We start from the raw sequence: 19,087 nt of genomic DNA, 5'->3' as shown, positions 1-19,087 counted from the left end.
AGTCTTGCCCTGATGGCAAGTGGAAAGTGTAAGAAGGTGGGAGGGGGTGGCATGTTCGAAAGAGCTGGGTTCTGCTAGGGAAATTAGCAGTGAGGGAGCTGGGCCTAATGGAACTTGCTAGGCCTTAATTCAGAAGGCTAGCAAGCGTGTCTGTCCAATAGTTTTAAATTTTGCTTTTAACTGTTTGTGTCCCTGTTTGTTCTTGTACTGTTGTTTTTTTTTGGGGGTGGGTGGGTGAAGATTTTATTTGTTAACCTGATAACTGCAAGAGGTTATTTTACCTGGTGTGAGATGTCAATTGATCACACCAAGAGGAGATCAGATTTTTAAGCTTTTATTTACCTCTACAGAGTGGAAGAAAGTGTGGCTCATGGAATCAAGTTCCAGTAAAAAGAGAGCAGCCCAAAATGGTGGCTGAACAAAGTATATATATACAAAAAGGTTACAAGTTTCACACCATCAACAAATCAAAGGCACATATTGCTACTCAAATCAAAGAGAAATGACCCTGGTTCCCACCAAAAGGGTAGAACAGGATGGCACATTTGTTTCATGGTTGTTACAAAGCAGAAGATACAAGCATAACAAAGGGGTGTGAAGAGCTAATGAAAGAGCCTGTTCTCATGAGAAAGTGATAGCAGTAGTGTTTATGCAGAGAACCAGGTCAGGCATAGGACTCAGGAACTATTTGTAGAATCTAAGATGGCGTAGCTCATGCCAACTCTGGCTAAAACAATGATAAAGGTATTCTACAGGTAACAAACTTATTCCGATTTTCCCACTATTTTACCATTGTCTCTGTTGTTTTGTTCCCACCCCATGTCTACTTGCGCTACTAATTATCCCACTGCTGAGCATTCGTTATTTTTGAAAGGCCGAGGTTTCAGTGACTGGGCGTGGAGCCAGTCAAAAAAGCTAAAAAACCTAAACTCATGGGAGCAGGTGTTTAGAGACTGAGAGCCAGCTGAGGCCAAGCCCTCACAAAAGTTGATCAGATTTTTCTGGAGTTGATGCCTTCATGGAAAGAGCTGGCTACTACACACAGTGACATAAATTTCCTTGGAATTGGGTTACTCATCAGGAGTCTCTATGTATTTGGGGACTAAAAAGTGCCACAATATTCTGAAGGACAAAGGGACTGGAACCAAATCTATTTTAACAACAGCAACTGCAGAAGAAACAACTAAGCAGTTGTTTTCAAACTGTGTGCAAAAGAAATATGGTGCTCCTCAGAAGCTTATCAAGGGTTCCTAAATGAGAAGGTCAATAATGGCACAGCAGCTTCCATGAAGACAGTTTGCCTACCCGTCCTGATCTTCCCCTTAAATGTGCAGCTTCAGGAGAGTGGTGGATGTGATTAAGGTCCAACAGAGTGTGCTCCTTAAAACATACCCCAGAATCCTTTGCCACTTGCCAGAGCCTTTGGGAGCTAATAGCACAAAATACTGGCTTAGGGAGGCAAAGTGAGTCACAGAATAAAGGCCTGGGGAGGAAATTCCAAAATGGCAACTTGTACAAAATTTACATTGACATAATAAGTGGTTTTAACGCCCAAATCCCTGGATTTCAGGAAAATGTTACTGCAGGACAGGAGGGGAGCAAGAGGCACTGTTTGTGGTAGAAGAAGCTGAACAGAAAATAATGGTGGAGCAACCCTGATTGAAAAGAGGAAAATTTAAAATGGTATGGCCTTGCCCCCACGCAGCCAGCCAATCAGATTTGCCATATTGGTGGGAAAGAAAGGGAGGGATAAGGGAGTCCATACGCTACTATAAGGGAGTCCATACGCTTACTAGTAATGCCAGAGCAGTCTGGGCATTACTAGTAAGTCTCAAGCTATCTAATTCCCACCCTTGCCTTAGACAAGCCAACATAGTAGGAAAGACATAGTACAAAGTTTGAAAACAATTGGGCTAAAGTGTGAAGCTAAGTAAGGAAGAAGCAAAATACTAGCAATTTACTAAATCAAGTAAAGAATTAGGGGGGAAGGGAATATTCTGAATTCAGATCATTCTATTTCCAAAATATTACTGGTTGATTTCGTTGGCTTTTTCCCCCTTAAAAAGAGGAATGAAGTCTGTACATTTCAACCATAGTGCTTTTGACATGAAAAACACAAAAGTAAAGAAACATGATAAAACGTCCCCCCCCGCCCCAAATTCGTTAAAGTAAAGTTTTTAGGGCTTCACAATCCAAGTATTTCAACTCTTTAAGGAGTTTATATTACATTTAAAGAAACAGCTTATTATAGACTATATCCAGAGGGAACAAGTGCCTCTTTAGATAATATTAAAGTGAATGTGCAAGCAATAAAGAAAAGAAAGTAGGTTTCACAGCAATAGGTGAAAATAAATTAAGAGTTTAAAAATGAAGGAGTGACTCAATCCTTTAGCTATTTTCATACATTAAAAACACAATACCGTTCAATGGTAGGAAATCAATAAAGAGCAGTGGTGCTTTATAGTTCTGTAGACTTGCACTTGTTCCTTACACAACAAAGACCAAGTTAAGATACAACACAAGCATGAATGATTCTCAGTTGTGCTGATGTATGGGTTATGTACATGGTGGGGGATCCATACCAACAGGGATGTATCTATAATTGAGCAGATGGGTTCAAAGAACCTGGGGCCCCCAGCTCCTGAGGACCCCCCACCTCCACCCTCCCTATTTTCTTCATTATCTCCCTCACTCCGAGGGGCTGCCGGGAAGAGGGGTGAACATGGGCCCCCTCTCCCCTATACACCCCTACAAACAAATATACTGTGTCACTGTCCCTGCCTGTTGTTCATGCATTGGATTTCATGCTTGCATAGGGATCTATATACTTAGAGCTTAAGGCACGTATACCTAAGCTCTATAAACCCATACCACAAAACTGAAGGGTAAAGAAAGATTGTGCGGATTGAACAGATAGATAAGACCAGAGCTGGAGAGTAAGCTGGAATATCTGAGGACTGAAGAAGGCTTGTAAACATCTTTGTCCCTCAGCCACCCTAGTGTTTCTTGCATTTGACACAGGAGCCAGCAGGTGTGAGAGATGTGAGCAGCAGCTCAGATGCAGAAGGATTCTGCCCAGCTCTAGGATCCAGATTATTTATTTTTATAGTGTACTTTAAATATATTGAAGGCCACATCAAGAACTTCAGTTAGTTGGTGGATTCTAAATAAATAGAAATATATCCCCCTGTGGAAATGTGCATGATGATGCATGAATAGCAGGGCCAAACATGGGCTACAGCCCAAGCCATCCATGGCTTGTGCAGAACATGATATATTTAGCATTCATAAAGTGCTTTGCATAGATTTGTCTTGGTAATGCTCACAGCAGCCTAGGCTTCCCCAACCTGTGGCCCTCCAGATGTTGCCAAACTACAATTCCCATCACCCCCAGCTACAACTTATTGTGACTGGGATGGTGGGAATTGAAGTTCAGCAACATCTGGAGGGCCGCAGATTGGGGAAGCCTGAGGATAGACCTTTATAAGCATCCCATATGGCAGATAGAGTGGGATCTGAGGCAAAATTTGAAATGGGGGCTTAATGTTCCACACTCTTGACTACTGCCCTACAGCAGCAACTACTCAAGAAGTCAAAAATGTATAGAGTAAAAGCAACTGTATAATGCTATAGTCACCTAGTTAACAAAAGAATGACTTGTATCTTTGACTTAGTGAAGCATCATAGTTAAGATCCTAAGGTGTGATGCTTTACATTGTATATGGGTGAATAAAATTGTAAAGATACAGAAAATGAGACCACTGGTATTAATAGGTAGCAAAGGTCCACATCCAGGTGGTACTGACGTCAGGGAGCACTCCAAATCCAGTTGCTGCATAAGAGTGGTTGTCACTGACAAAAGCTTTCTTACCAGGGTCCCTGTTAGGGTATCGGACCATATTGAATATGTGTACTTGAGTTTGGGCACCAGGGATAGATTGGGACTTCTGTTGGTGTGCCGATCACCCCGCTGCCCGACAGAATCCCTTACTGAGCTCATGGACTTGGTTGCGGAACTCGTGTTGGAGTCTCACAGACTTTTGGTGCTGGGGGACTTCAATGTTCATTTCGCAACCAATTTGTCCGGAGCAGCTCAGGAGTTCATGGCAGCCATGACAACTATGGGCCTATCCCAAGTAGTCTAAGGACCGACACATATTGCAGGTCACAGGCTTGATCTGGTCTTTTACTCTGATCAGGGTGGTGTTCCATAGGTGGGGACTCCTACGATCTCTCTGTTGTCATGGACGGATCACCATCTGGTTAAGGTCGGACTTACAACCACTTCCCACCTCCGTAGGGGCGAGGGGCCTATTAGAATGGTCCACCCGAAGAGGTTATTGGATCCGGTAGGATTCCAAGAAGCTTTGGAGGGATTTAATGTTGGCTCTGCTGGTGATCCTGTTGATACCCTGGTTGAGAATTGGAACAACTTGCTCACCAGGGCAGTAGACACGATTGCTCCTAAGCGTCCACTCCGACCCGCTTCAAAACTGGCCCCTTGATATACGGAAGATTTAAGAGGGCTGAAGTGGCAAGGTAGACAGCTGGAGCACAAATGGAGAAAGACTTGACTTGAATCTGACAGATTATGTCATAGAGCACATTTAAAGATCTATACTCAGGCAATATGTGCGGCAAAGAAGCGGTTCTTTTCTGCCGATATTGCAACTGCGAACTCGCATCCGGCAGAGTTGTTCAGGGTTGTGAGGGGACTAGTATCTGCCCCCACTTGAACCAGAATTTGGAGTCATCAGTTATATGCTGTGATGTGTTTAAAGAATTTTTTGCAGATAAAATCTCTCAGATTCAGCCAACTTAGACGGAGACTCCACAATTAATTCAATGTCTGAATTGGAGGTGTCTGAATTGGAGGAGTTGTTAAACTCCTCTTCTGTGGTGCGACTGGATCAGTTTCAGTTTGTGAGTATGACTCCTGAGGATGTGGACAAGCTGCTTGGAGTGGTGAGGCCTACCACTTGTTCTCTTAACCCTTGTCCAACATAGCTTGTTCTATCTAGCAGGGAGGCTGTTGTAAGAGGTCTGGTGGAAATCATAAACGCTTCTCTGAGGGAGGGCAGGATGCCTCCTTGTCTCAAGGAGGCAATCATTAGACCTCTTTTAAAGAAGCCTACATTAGATCCCTCAGAGCTGAGCAACTATAGGCCTGTCTCCAACCTCCCATGGCTGGGCAAGGTAATTGAGGTGGCATCTCATCTCAGGGCAGTATTGGAGGACACTGATTATCTAGACCCATTTCAAACTGGTTTTCGGGCAGGCTATGGGGTTGAGACTGCCTTGGTCGGTGAAGTGTGACTCTGTTGGTCCTTTTGGATCTCTCGGCGGCTTTCGATAGGAACATTGGAACATAGGAAACTGCCATATACTGAGTCAGACCATTGGTCTATCTAGCTCATTATTGTCTTCACAGACTGGCAGCAGCTTCTCCAAGGTTGCAGGCAGGAATCGCTCTCAGCCCTATCTTGGAGAAGCCAGGGAGGGAACTTGAAACCTTCTGCTCTTCTTCTGCTTCATCCCCTGAGGGGAATATCTTGCAGTGCTCAAACATCAAGTCTCCCATTCAGATGCAACCAAGGCAGACCCTGCTTAGCTATGGAGACAAGTCATGCTTGCTACCACAAGACCAGCTCTCCTCTCTTACCATAGTATCCTTCTGGAACGTCTGAGGGTGTTGGGGTTGGGAGGCACTGTTTTACAGTGGTTCCACCCCTATCTCTTGGAGAGATTCCAGATGGTGTCGATTGGAGACTGTTGCTCTTCAAAATCTGAGCTTAAGTATGGTGTCCCTCAAGGCTCTGTACTCTCTCCAATGCTTTTCAGCACCTACATGAAACCACTAGGAGAGATCATCAGGGGATTTGGAGCGGGATGTTATCAATATGCTGATGACACCCTGATCTATTTCTCCATGTCAACTTCTTCAGGAGATGGCATATTCTCCCTAAATTCCTGCCTGGAAGAAGTAATAGGCTAGATGAGGGAGAATAAACTGAAGCTGAATCCAGATAAGATGGAGGGACTTATTCTGTGGGGTCAGAACTCCAGAGACTATTTTGACCTACCTGTCCTAGATGGGGTCACATGTCCCCAAAAGGAACAGGTTCACAGTCTGGGAGTACTTCTGGATCCACACCTCTCCCTGGTTTCTCAGGTTGAGGTGGTGGCCAGGGGTGCTTTCTATCTGCTTCGGCTGATACGTCAGCTGCATCCGTTTCTCGAGATCAATGAACCTAGCTAGAACAGGTAGATCAACATTGCTTCCTGAATGACGACCCCACACAATAAGTACCTCCTTCTTGTCTGGATTCAGTCTCAGTTTGTTATCCCTCATCCAGCCCATTACTGCTTCCAAGCAGGCATTCAGGGAGGATATGCCTTCTCCTGATGATGCTGACATGGAGAAATAGATTTGGGTGTCATCAGCATACTGATAACACCCAGCACCAAATCTCCGGATGATCTCTCCCAATGGTTTCATGTAGATATTAAAAAGCATTGGAGACAGTATGGAGCCCTGAGGGACCCCATATAAAAGCTCAGATTTTGAAGAGCAACAGTCTCCAAGCGACAACATCTGGGATCTGCCAGAAAGGTAGAAGCAGAACCATTGCAAACAGTGCCTCCCACCCCCAACTCCCTCAGACATTCCAGAAGGATACTATGATTGATAGTATCGAAAGCTGCCAAGAGATCCAAAAGGACCAAAACAGTCACACTTCTTCTATTAAGTCCCAATTGGAGATCATCCATCAGGCTGACCAAGGCAGTCTCCATCCCATAGCCCGTCCAAAAACCAGTTTGAAATGGGTCTAGTCAGTTTCCTCCAAGACCGCCTGGAGCTGGGAGGCCACCACCATCTCAATCACCTTGCCCAACCATGGGAGGTTGGAGACAGGCCTGTAGCGACTAAACTCCGAGGGGTCCAAGGCAGGCTTCTTAAGAATAGGTCTAATAATTGCCTCCTTTAAACAAGGAGGCATCCTGCCCTCTCTCAGAGAGGTATTTATAATTGCCACCAGGCTCTCCACAACAACCCCCTTGGCAGATAGTATCAGCCACGTTGGGCAAGGATCAAGCAGACAGGTGGTAGGATGCACCGTTGTATATAAGTTAAACAAACAAACGAACAAACATGTATTTGCATACAGTGTTTTCATGTCTGGGCAATTTCAAATTCAAAATGCAGTTTACTATTATATTGCATTAGCAGATACAGTTCTGTCATTCTGATGAAATATTACTATTGATTCAATATATCTTGCAAACGCTTGTCTAAACAGATACAACACTCCAGATATCCATTTTCTAAAAGTCAGATATATTAAGAGTAAAGCTGTGCTTTCCATTAGATAGTTTTTAAAAAGGGGGAAAAACCAATGGAAAATATTTACAATATGTACAACATACTATATTATTCTGAAAATGAGTAACCTTTCAGCTAATATTGGCACAAAGGAAAAAAGGTATACAAATTTACATTCCGATTTTATCTCTTAAAAAAAAAAAGAAATTTGTCATTCCAATTATATCTCCTACTTTCCACAAGTCAGAAGATATATACAATTTCATTTAATTGTATATGCCTTCTATTTCATTTAAGATTTTGTGTGTGTTTGGGTAGAATAATATCTTTAAAAATCACACCTTCATACTGTAGATTCTGGTCAAAGATTAACACTTCTATTTAATTACTATTAATAACTATTTAATAATTACTGTTTAATTACTATTAATTACTTCTGTTGGAGATACCTATTTCTCTCAAATGTTTGTATCCTACATACCCATCAAGCATCTCTGAACAGAATTTTAGCCTCACTGAAAGGCATCATCTCATATTGCGCGGGAGATGGCAATGGCAAACCCCTCTTGTAGGGAATGGGCCAACTCCCCGCGGTCAACTCGCTGCAGCCAACAGGCCATGGCCAACTGGCTGTGGCCAACTCACCACTGGTCGATTGGATGCAGCCAACACGCCACAGGGACAACTCACTGCAGGGAACAACACAACCCCCTGCCCCCCGGAAGCCCATCCTGTCACTTTGGCTTTTGATCCAGAGGGGACAAGCGGGAGGGTGGTAAGAGGAAGCCAGCCCCCCCCCCAAGAGAAAGCTTGCAAAGCCTTTTACACACAACAGATTTTTCTTACACAGAACAGAATTTGTTGCAAAGGAAAAAGCGGCAGGCAGGAAGCCTGAAGCGGCGGCGCTGCCTGCGCCGGATCGAAAGCCAAAGTGACAGGACGGGCATGCGGAGAGGGCGGGCGGGGAGGGAGATTTGTTGTCCGCTGAGTGGAAGCTGCAAGGAGGGATCTCTGGGCACTTCTTCTGCTTTGGACAGAGAGCCTCCCAGCCCTCATCCTGCCCTCCTGCCCCTTGGTTTTGCCAAGAGAAGCTCCCTTTTGCAGAAGAGTTGCAACTTGCTCAGTGAGGCTGGCATGTTGCCTCTAGAGAAGGGTAGTTTGACTCGAAATGGGTAGAGCCCACATCGCTGCTCTCCTAACCTGCCTGCCCCACCCCATCCCAGTGAGCCATGGAGTAAAATGGCTGCTGCTGCGGGGAGTGAGTTGATGCTGTTCTACCAAATGAAGTTATCAGACCTCTTTCACTGCAGTACTACAGTGTCATATTTAGACAGCAGAATCAAAATCTGAGAAGAGTCACAAATTTTTTTTTTAATTTTTTACTACTGCATTTTTGTCACCTCTCCAGAGGTGATAAATAGTTCAGATTGGTGACAAATATGAAAAAGGGGCTATTTTGATCCAATATGGCATTCTGGTCATAATACTGCTCTGGAGTCAGTAACAATTATACTGTTGACTTGCAGACATCTAGAAGTCTGAGCATGTATACACTTATCCAAGCTCTGGCAGTTGTACAGGGCTGGGCCCAGAAACAGAGTGGGGAAATTGATCCACACCAGACATATCAGTTCTCATGAGGCACAACCCCAACTGACAATTGTGTGGTTATTTTGAAACCCCACAGTGTCCAACAAGAGGCTGTGTTCTATATGGGGAGGATGCTAGGATATATGCCAGTTTTCAACATGCGGATAATGCAGCCCAGATGAGATAAGTGATATGGGGAGGATGCTAGGAGATATGCCAGTTTTCAACATGAAGATAATGCAGCCCAGACTACAGCCCAGTCTCTTGTTCATGAAAAAATAAATTAATAGATAAAAGCCTAACAGTCTGTACAATCCCGCAGAGTGAATGATTGGTGTAGCATCTTGATATCTTCTCTGCCATGTAAGCAGTTTTATGCTGGGCCATAGGGTGCACTGAGTTGTACTTTTCTGCAGAGAATTAAAAAACAACAATACAACATGCACACACACTTTGGCCAGGAAATCTCCTCCTAAGAGTTTTGCTAAACAATTCAAAATTCAACTACACACCAGATCCACCAAGTGTTCTGTTAATATCCCTGGGATATACATGAGGTAGTCTGCTTTAATAAGAGAACTCAGCAGCAAGGTCTGCTGCTGCTTTGGGGAGACCTGCAAAGGGGCAATATGAGGAGGAAAATGGCAGCTCGCCTGCTCTAAAGCTCTGGTGCAGGCTTCACACCTGACATTTTATTTCTCATGAGGCACAACCCCACAGGTAGGAATGCAGAGAGATTCTTCCTTCCACTGCAGAACATGCAAGGCATGCTTTAGTGGGTGGAAATTTAGCTTCCTCTTGCTTCCCTCCCACTTGTCCCCTCCGGATCGAAAGCCAAAGTGACAGGACAGGCTTGAAGGGAGGAGTTGTGTTGTTCCCTGCAGCGAGTTGTCCCTGTAGTGAGTTGGCCATATCCAATTAACCGGTGGTGAGTTGGCCATGGCAAGTTGTCATAGACTCCCTCCTGCTGAAAAACCACAGGGCTCTGTGGTCACCAGGAGTCGACACCGACTCGACGGCACACTTTACTTTGCAACCTAGTAGAGGCTGTGATCCAGTGAATAACAATTATGAGCACCGATAGATACCACCCAAAGAAAGAGCAAATGAACACTCTATCACACACACACACACACACACACACACACACACACCCCTCCTCAGGGACTTTTGGCAATGAAATCTGATGCCTGTGATCTGCTCCACAGACAGAGAGCATATTAATGACTAGCTTTACTCAATAAGGCCCTTCTGAACAGTACAGGAGGCGTTCTTGAATTCCATTCTTACAGAGGAGACGAACAAAAGTAAAAAACAAAATCAGTGGCTGATAGCATACCACATGTAGAATGAGCACAACTACCAAGATAATGTCTTGGTTGTGCTAAGGATTTGTGCAAGAGTACCACTGTACTATAGTGCTCTTGCACAAATGTTCCCATTAACACAAATAGAGTTGCCGTAATTGTGCTACAGTTGGGCAACTGCTAGAAGGCTTGCACTAGCCCAACACTAGTCTGGAACACAAGTTCCAGATGTAGCACAACTGTCAATAACTATAAATGTGATTTTAACTGCAGTCATTTGACCAGGATTGCCTGGGAAATTAATGTTCTCAGATTGTGTTTTAAGGGAGTGTGTGGGGCTTGGTGATCCTGATTAATTCTTTAGCCAGGATTGTCATGATTGTGAGAACGCACCCTCATTCTAATGTGTGCTTTGGTCCTCATGATTTTTTAAATAAAAGCAGGGTCTGACAAATCCCTAGAAATTTAACACCTAGAAATTTAACTGTGGCACCTAGACTAGGATGTTCAGATGCAGAGTTATTTACTAAAATCTTTTTGCCTCTGGCAGATCGGTTTTTTCCTATGGATGTTACCTGTAAAGAGCATAAAGAGAAGCCCATTAACCTTCTCCTCTGCACTGTCCATCACTAAGTTCAGTAATTTTATCAAGTGTCCATGTTTGGTTCCTAATTTTTTGGATTGGCTCCTAGATCAAAAGAACATTTGTGAAGGCCTGCTCAAAAGCATAACTTTATCTCTTGGTGCTGCAAAACAGTAAGCATGTTCACACGACAGTGCAGGAGGGCAGGCAGAAGCCTGCGAAAACTTACTTCCTCCCAGAAGATCCAGTATATGTCACCCTCCCAGATGATCTGCTGGTGTGCCAGGCTGCATGGAGCTCTCGAGGCCTCCATGTATCCCACAATGCACCAAGCAGAGTGCATTGGGGGATTTCCCCAGGAGATTAGTGCTGTAGGCACCCATGTCAGTCTGTGATCGTGTGGATTGCAGAGCCTGGGTTAAGGAGCGCTTGCACCCTTAACCCAGGCTAAAAGCCAGGCTAAAAAGCCAGGCTAGACAGCACAGCCCCTCCGGGATCAGGCCCGATCCCGGCTTTTCTCATGCACAGACTGGGCGTCTCAGCCTCAGTGACTCCTTTACAACCTATTGCACTTTGTACTTACTTCATATCAAAACTTCTATAGTGCAGACACTTTAAAAGCATATAAAAGAAGGCAATGGCAACCAAGTATGTAGCTTTGAGTAGCATCAAGTAGTTTGAATCAAGATAATAGTGTGTGCAGAAGGGGACATGGGCTGAGAAGCAAGAAGGGGAAAGAGCCTGCATCTATACTAGCAAGCATATTTTGGTAGGATATATCCAGTTCTACACAGTGCAGATGTATAGAAGCTGAATGGCCAGAACTGCCCAATATGGGCCAAATATACCATTACTTTGCACTCTTAAATACTGTTTCCTTTAAGGAGGCCTTGTTATTTATTATTCTAAGAAACCAAGTCTGATGTTTTGAAATTAATTTATATTTGATACCATTGCTGAGGATCTCAGAGTTAGATTTTAGTGAAGTCAACCAAATACAGCATTTAGCAATTATAGACCATGAAAATGGTTTGACATAATGACAGCAGCAGCAATAGTAATGAGAATAAAAGCCGATCAAGAAGTCAAAGTGACATTTGACAAGACATACTGTATATACAGAGTGAAATAATAAGTGTCTAAATGCATTGTGATGGCCAACTTTGCAAGTCAGACAAAGATTGATATACCTTATCAAGGCATCATCCTAAAAAAGATAACTGGGGAGGGGCAAAACTCACATGCACACAACAAATCATAACTTTTAGATTAAATCTTTTAAAATTACGTATGTTCTGCTCTGCACCTTTCCTCCCAGAGAGGTCTTTCAGCAAACACAAATGATTTGAAGTTTTCAACAAAGCACAGAGAGAACTTTAAAACCTTGTAGAATTCCACTCAGGTTTCATTAAATAGAGGTAATCAGCTATGTGGAATTTGCACAGGCAAAATATGTTCACAAAAAATAGCAGAAAGGAAGAAATTCCATCTAATCTTAGCATTTTGAGAGGCTTTACAGTATCAGCAAGATAGATCTTAGTAGCAGGGGAGGAAGAAGATAGTAAGTTCTTCCTCCAAACTACCCTACTGAGTTAGCAAAAAATCCTCTGGCTGTTTAGGATACAGCATATCCTCTCCCATGTGGCTGTTCCGTTACCTCCTCTCTGATCAGTTGAGGTTTACCATTTTATGTCTTTTAAAAAACTACTAAGAATATTCATATACTCTCTCCCCATGCATGTTGCTGATGCAAACATACAAATGGATAAAACACTGCAAAAAATGATTTTGATGTGATGATGTGCAGGGACAACTTCAGTAGGGTGCCACTCAAAACAAATCAAGCATTCCACTCTTACTGGTGCCTACAACTGTGTCAGCTGGGCACTGATGCTGCTCCATCCCCCACATCACTGATCACATTTCTGGTCATGCCCCAGCTGCCCAACTCACTGCTGGGCTGGAAGCCCTGTGCTGATTGCTGCCTCTCTTCTTCCCAGCGGCATTCAGCACTGTTCTTCACCTGCATTAAGCACCACTGGCTGGTCTGTCTCTCTGTCCTCCAGCAAACTGTTGTGCTTTGTAGCCTCCATTTTAAGAGCCAACAAAGCACAGAAGTGAGTTGCTGGAGGGAACAAAGAGCATGCATGCAAGGAAGACCAGCCGCTGTGATGCCTGCTGCCTGCTTCCAGCTGACATGTCACTGCTTGCTGTATATACAGAGTAAGGCAAGTGCGGATACCAAAGCAGGATACCAAAGATTTTTCTTAGGCTGTGTGGTTTTATGTAGGTGCCATGTGCCACTTATCTGTGGGATGGTAATTCCGGTGGACTGGAGAAACCTTTCTTGGAGAAAATAGAGCTTAGTGAACAAATAGGCCTTAAGCTGCCTTCCCTCTTAATATACTAGCTAAGTGCCCATCTCTCTCTCTCTCTCTCTCTCTCTCTCTCTCTCTCTCTCTCTCTCTCTCTCCGGGGCAATGTTCAATGCATCTCATGGGGCTGTTGAAGCAGAAGAGGCTTGCCTCCCAGTATCAGTGATAATAGGCAGGTTTTGCCCTGAAAGAAAAATTACCACAGGTGCAGCATTTCCTTTTCCCCATAGGACTGAATAGCAGCCAGGTTACTCTGTCCCATAAAATTCAGTCGGGGTCATTTTGAACTAGCTCTGACCATATCTGCATAGCTCTTTCCCAGATTGTGATTCATGGTCACACTAGAATGTGTAACAGAAATTTGGGGACTTTCGGAGGGAGGGGAGAGACTGCCTCTGTGCCCCCCTGCCCCCTGCTCTCCTGCCTGCATTTGGACATACTGGAGAGCATCCTCTCTGCAGTCAGTGAGACTGCAGAGAGGCAAGGGAGCTGGCTGTGTGGGCTTCCTTCTTTCATTAAGGACAGCCCACACAGCCAATAGCAGCCAGAGCAAGGGAGGAGCTTCCTATCTCAACTCCAGCTTGGGAGAAGGCTAACAGCTGTGCTAGCGTTTCGATGTCACACTGGCACCGTCAAAATGGAGGTGGAGGCCACAAAACACAGAGATAACCGAAGGTACAGAATAGAGTTTAGGGAGATAAACCATAAGTCCATTTTTTGCTATGACTGTGATTGCCCACATTCAGATGTACAGTTTGCGAAAGTGGAGATGAAGGGACCTCCAATTTCGTGTTACATAAGAATGTGGCCAGCAAGGGGGAGAGGGGGGAGAGGTGATCACAATATTTATGACGCATTCAATGGATATAAAGGGCTACATTATACCTGTTTTTTTCCTACACTAACCCCTAAATAAGAAAAAAATCATTCAAGCTGTGTCACTTATGCAATACAGAATGCTTCTTTTGATGCAAGTACATGAGTTGCAAGGTATTATGTTCGGTTTAAAATTACCAGTTTAAACAGTGGTGGTGGTGGTGTACACATGAATTTTACTACACAGAGATTATTTCAAAGAAAGGAATATATAATGGCCAGCATCTCAACAATGTATGCATGCAGCCCAAAGGAGCTTCCGGGTCCAGGCATGCAAATGGCCAGTGCTCAAGCATGATGGTCTTCAAAACGGCCATTGTGAGCTGGGAGAGGGCTGGGAAGGCCCAAACCCAGGCCTTAACAGCCGAAGACCAGATGGAGGCCGGTGGGAGGAGGGGGAACCAACTGAGACCCCCAGCGGCTGTGGCAGCACCCCCCCCCCCCGAGGCAGCTGGATGACGCAGACCCAGCAGTGAGTTTTTTAAAAAATCCCCACATTTAGAACCCCTGAACTGGTCCAGGTGGTTCAGCAAGAAGTCAAGCTGAGCCAAACCGAACCAGGCCCTTTTTGGCCCAAGGGCGAGCCATCAAACAGGCCTGGTTCAAGAGAAGAGAGCTGGTCTTGTGGTAGCAAGCATGACTTGTCCCCTTAGGTAAGCAGGGTCTGCCCTGGTTGCATACGAAAGGGAGACTCAAAGTGTGAGCACTGTAAGATATTCCCCTCAGGGGATGGAGCCGCTCTGGGAGGAGCAGAAGGTTCCAAGTTCCTTCCCTGGCATCTCCAAGATAGGGCTGAGAGAGATTCCTGCCTGCAACCTTGGAGAAGCCGCTGCCAGTCTGTGTAGACAATACTGAGCGAGATGGACCTATGGTCTGACTCAGTATATGGCAGCCTCCTATGTTCCTAATGGCGAACCAGCCCAACCTTGAGCTGGTGCATACATCCCTAGAGAGTGTAAGGGCAGACACACTGGAGGTGATATCTGTGGAGATCTTGTGGTTCCTGTCAAAAAGCCTTTCCGGAAGCTGCTTGTCAGGCTCAGGCCACTGGCCTAGTCTTCAGAAACAAAACGTTTTCACAGCATCTTCAGTGCTCAACTGTCAGCCACCAACTGAAAACCAACAGCTGACTGGGAGAAAGAGAGAACAAGGCCACTTTATTCTGGGGCTTGAGTTACAGTGGCTCCAGGGAAGGGAGAAAGGGAACCTGGCTTGTGAAATAGAACTAAGACCTGCCATTAAACCAATCCCTTCAACCTCTTCAGTATATTGTTTATTCTTCCATTCTTTAACACTTGACTGAATTTACTGAATAAAAAGGGTTTTTAATATACGCAAGTCCTATAGTCCACCAATGATTTAAAACATTTCTTAATACCACACCTACTACAGGAGGAGATAAAGAATAATAAGAGATTGGTAGCAGCAGAGATATATAAACTGGGCAGAAGTGTCAGGAAGGTTTTAAGTCAAAGAAACCCTTCTTCTATGATCACCTAATTCTGCAGGTCCCCTTCCCTTCTGAAACATCTTTTCTCTCTCCAGAACTAGGCTTCAACTTACTTGTTTCATTTATGGTCCCTACATTGGATATTGGATATGTATGCAACGTCCTGCCACTCGCTCCCCCTGCCACTCTCTGGCCAGCCACTCCTGCTGCTGCCACTTGCCATTTCGCCTGCCCACCCCATTTTTGGCTGGTGGAAAGCGGGGAAGCCTCAAATTGGGTCTTCCTGCTTCCCACTAGCCCGGAACTGGCTGGAATTGCAGAACAGGTAGCACATGTGCATCCTGCATTCCCAGCAAGCTCCAGGCCAGTGGGAAATGAGAAGGCCTCATTCAGGGCTTCCCTGCTTCCCACCGGCCCCAGAGCCAGGTGAGCGAGTAGCGGGTGGGACAGTGTGGTGATTGGCAGCAGAAGCAGCCAGCCGGCCAGCAGGTTAGCAAAGGGCTCCGCACCACTGGAGGGGTGCACAGAGAGTTCCTGTATGGAATACGGGCCACTCTGCCCTCATTACGCCACTGCTTTACAGGGTTGTTGCAGTATTACATCAAGATTAACTATGTGAATTGCTTTTCACACTCAGAAAACACTAGACAAATGGAAAGTAGTATTATGATGATGTGAGTGCACCTACAAACACATGCAACCTATCAAACTCCACATAGCCCATCAGCTAAGTACTATGGGCTGCCAGTTGCTTGATAATCACCCTTCTATTTCAATAGTACAGGCAGGCGGCAAAACCACGAAGCTTTACAGAGTCCTTTATTGACCAATATACATAGCTGTTGAGCTGTGTTTGGCTTGGTGGATGACAAGTTCTGCAGTCACGATTTTCAAAGCAGCCTAGAAGAGAGACAAGAACACTGTAGTGGGAGAATCTGTGTATGGTCCATGCTTTCAAATGTCAAAGGTGAGAATGTTAACTATTTACAAAGTGTGTTTCCATTATTTACAAGTGTTTTGTTGGGTAATCTGGGTGTCACAAATGTAAGATCTTGTAACCTGTGATAATTGAAATGGGTGTCAGTGCAGGAGAAGCTGGATTTCAAAAATGTCAGTAGTGAAGGGCAGGATGCTGCTGCTATGGAAGTTCAGGCCAATGTAATTGCCAATATTGACCTCAGCTTCATTTACAAGGGAAACAAAAAGAGCTTTTGTTTGTTTGCTTTTGTGATTGCAGCAGACATTGTAAAGCTACTCAGAGGCTTGGAGCGTATTTCAACAATACACTTCACTCTCAATAATTTCCTTCTTCCATAAAATCATTAATCATGTGCTCACATGTGCCACATGAGTTAATGTGCATACATTGCACCATTGCCCTGGGAAGTTTATTGTACTTGGCAACAGCTGCAAGGCTTTGAGTGCTCCAGTTACCATTTTAACTCACTCCTAGTGGCATTGGCCATGCCCCTTCCTCATCTATATAAACTCCTTTCTTTGTATGTTTTGCTACTGCAAGATTCCTAACAGCAGTTGGGTCAAAACATTTGCAACAGAATTTTCCTCCTTTGCCAATTGCAGCAGCACTATGATGATGAGTAGAAAGCAATTCCTAAGGCACCTGGGATGGCAACCTTGAGCACAGCAAGGCTCTTGAACGCCTTTGAATTTCAATGGGGCTTCCTGGTGCGTTATGCCCCCAAAGATTTACAGAATATCTGAACATAGAGTAAGAAACTATGCAGGGCTTTAGAATACTGTTTTATTATACCATAATAATGTTTTCATATAATAGACCAGTCCTATGTATTCTGTTTTGACAGCTGCTCTAGAAATTAAGAAGAAATCCATTTATCTGATCATCAGCAACAATAGAATGGTATAATAAAGAATTATATTGTTGACTTCTAGCTGACCATTTCTTTTGTTAGGCAGATTGCTGGTTAATAGCCCAGAATTATTGGTTGGTATTTCATCAGTGGGTTAGGTGATATTTTCCTGAAAGGTGTGGAAATTATAAGTCGGAAGGATATACATGTCAGACAGGTAGCAGGTAACACCCCTTTCTCAAGCTGAAAGGGGATGTAGAAGGATGTATGTGAGTATGAGTGTGTATGTGTGTGTGTGTGTGAGAGAGAGAGAGAGAGAGTATAAAAAGCAGCAAGCAATGTTTAAGAGAAATAGAGGAGGACTGCATCAAGCAACCATGTTGCATTTGGCAACCATATATCTTGTTTCTCCATAAGCACAGACATTTCTGGTTTCATGTAACTCTTTTCTGAATTGGTAACCAATGTGAATACTATTAAAAATGCTTTATAATATCTCAGTACCAGAGACTGTCTCCATATTAATATTCTGCAGATTATGAAGCATGACTCTAAATCTAAAACACAACAGCCTGCTCGGAGGTATACAGACAGAATACAGTATCTGCATTCCAACGAAGTGAGAATCCATCTGCTACATCTGCAGAGGTGTAAAACTCATCAACTGCCCATTTAAAAATTTAAAGACCTGTTACTTTCAACAAAATTACCAATCATTTAATTTCACTAATACAATGCCAACACACAATTATGGCTTTAGAAATCTAATCTGATATAGAATATGCTTTCAAGCTAGACAAAATATTTTCTTTTATAATTTATTTCTATATCAATATATCAGATGCTCATTTGATATACTGGAGAAATGCAGATAGTCCTTTAATCTTCTGGAGCCCCCATCCCACTTTCACCTTAGAACTCCTGGTGTTTGTTGTCTTGTGCATTTAGTTATCATCCTTCCTCCTTTTCTAGGGCACTCAGGTAACACTATGGAAGGAGTCTGGTGATTGGAGAAGGGAAGGGGTATTAGTTTCACTTTTATCTCATCAGGTCTAGACTGTCTGTTATGAAGAGGCACCCAGAAATCCTGGGGAACTCTACTGGGTTGCACAGGCTGTGGAGGTGCTAGGTGCAGGCCCTAATATCCATTTAGGACAGGGCAGCACAACTTTGGCCCTCCAGCTCTTTTTGGTCTACAACTCCCATCATCCTCAGCCATAGTGGCCAATAGTCAAGGATGATGAGAGTTGTAGGGCAACATCTTCAGGAGGGCCAAAGTTGTGCAGCCCTGATTTAGGATCTACTTACCAAGTCCTTCTGAAAACCAGCCCCCTTATTTTATTTATTTATTTAAAATATTAATACCCCTCCCCTCCCTGCTAACTTGGCAAAAAGGCACCTTTTAACGTGGTGATTCTCTTTATTTAGCAGGGGGAGAGTAACTGGCCCTATCCACCCCCAGCACAGTACCTCCAGTGACTGTTGCTGCTATCTTTGTTGCTGGTATCTATCTGATGTTTCTTTTTACACTGTGAGCCCTTTGGGGACAGGGATCCATCTTATTTATTTATTTATTATTTCTCTGTGCAAACCGCCCTCAGCCATTTTTGGAAGGGCGGTATAGAAATTGAATTAATAATAATAATAATAATAATAATAATAATAATAATAATAATAATGCTCAGGGCAGCTTACAACAATAAGATAGACACAGATACAAGTAATAAAATTAATTTTTAAAAAAGTTAGATTA

The 19,087-nt window shown here is 43.9% G+C and overlaps 1 protein-coding gene and 1 long non-coding RNA gene across 7 annotated transcripts in view; one reads left to right on the top strand and one right to left on the bottom strand.

Moving 5' to 3' along the window:
* The window catches only part of SGCZ (sarcoglycan zeta), an 889,976-nt gene that overhangs the window by 523,149 nt on the left and 347,740 nt on the right, over positions 1-19,087 (bottom strand). The window lies entirely within an intron of this gene.
* On the top strand, positions 13,670-17,412 carry LOC128326616 (uncharacterized). Its single transcript, XR_008308143.1, has 3 exons — positions 13,670-13,854; positions 16,285-16,472; positions 17,329-17,412. It is a non-coding gene; the product is annotated as an uncharacterized LOC128326616 (long non-coding RNA).

Source organism: Hemicordylus capensis, chromosome 5, assembly GCF_027244095.1.
Source record: "Hemicordylus capensis ecotype Gifberg chromosome 5, rHemCap1.1.pri, whole genome shotgun sequence".
NCBI classification, from domain to species: Eukaryota; Metazoa; Chordata; class Lepidosauria; order Squamata; family Cordylidae; genus Hemicordylus; species Hemicordylus capensis.
This window is presented reverse-complemented; position numbering and strand designations above follow the sequence as displayed.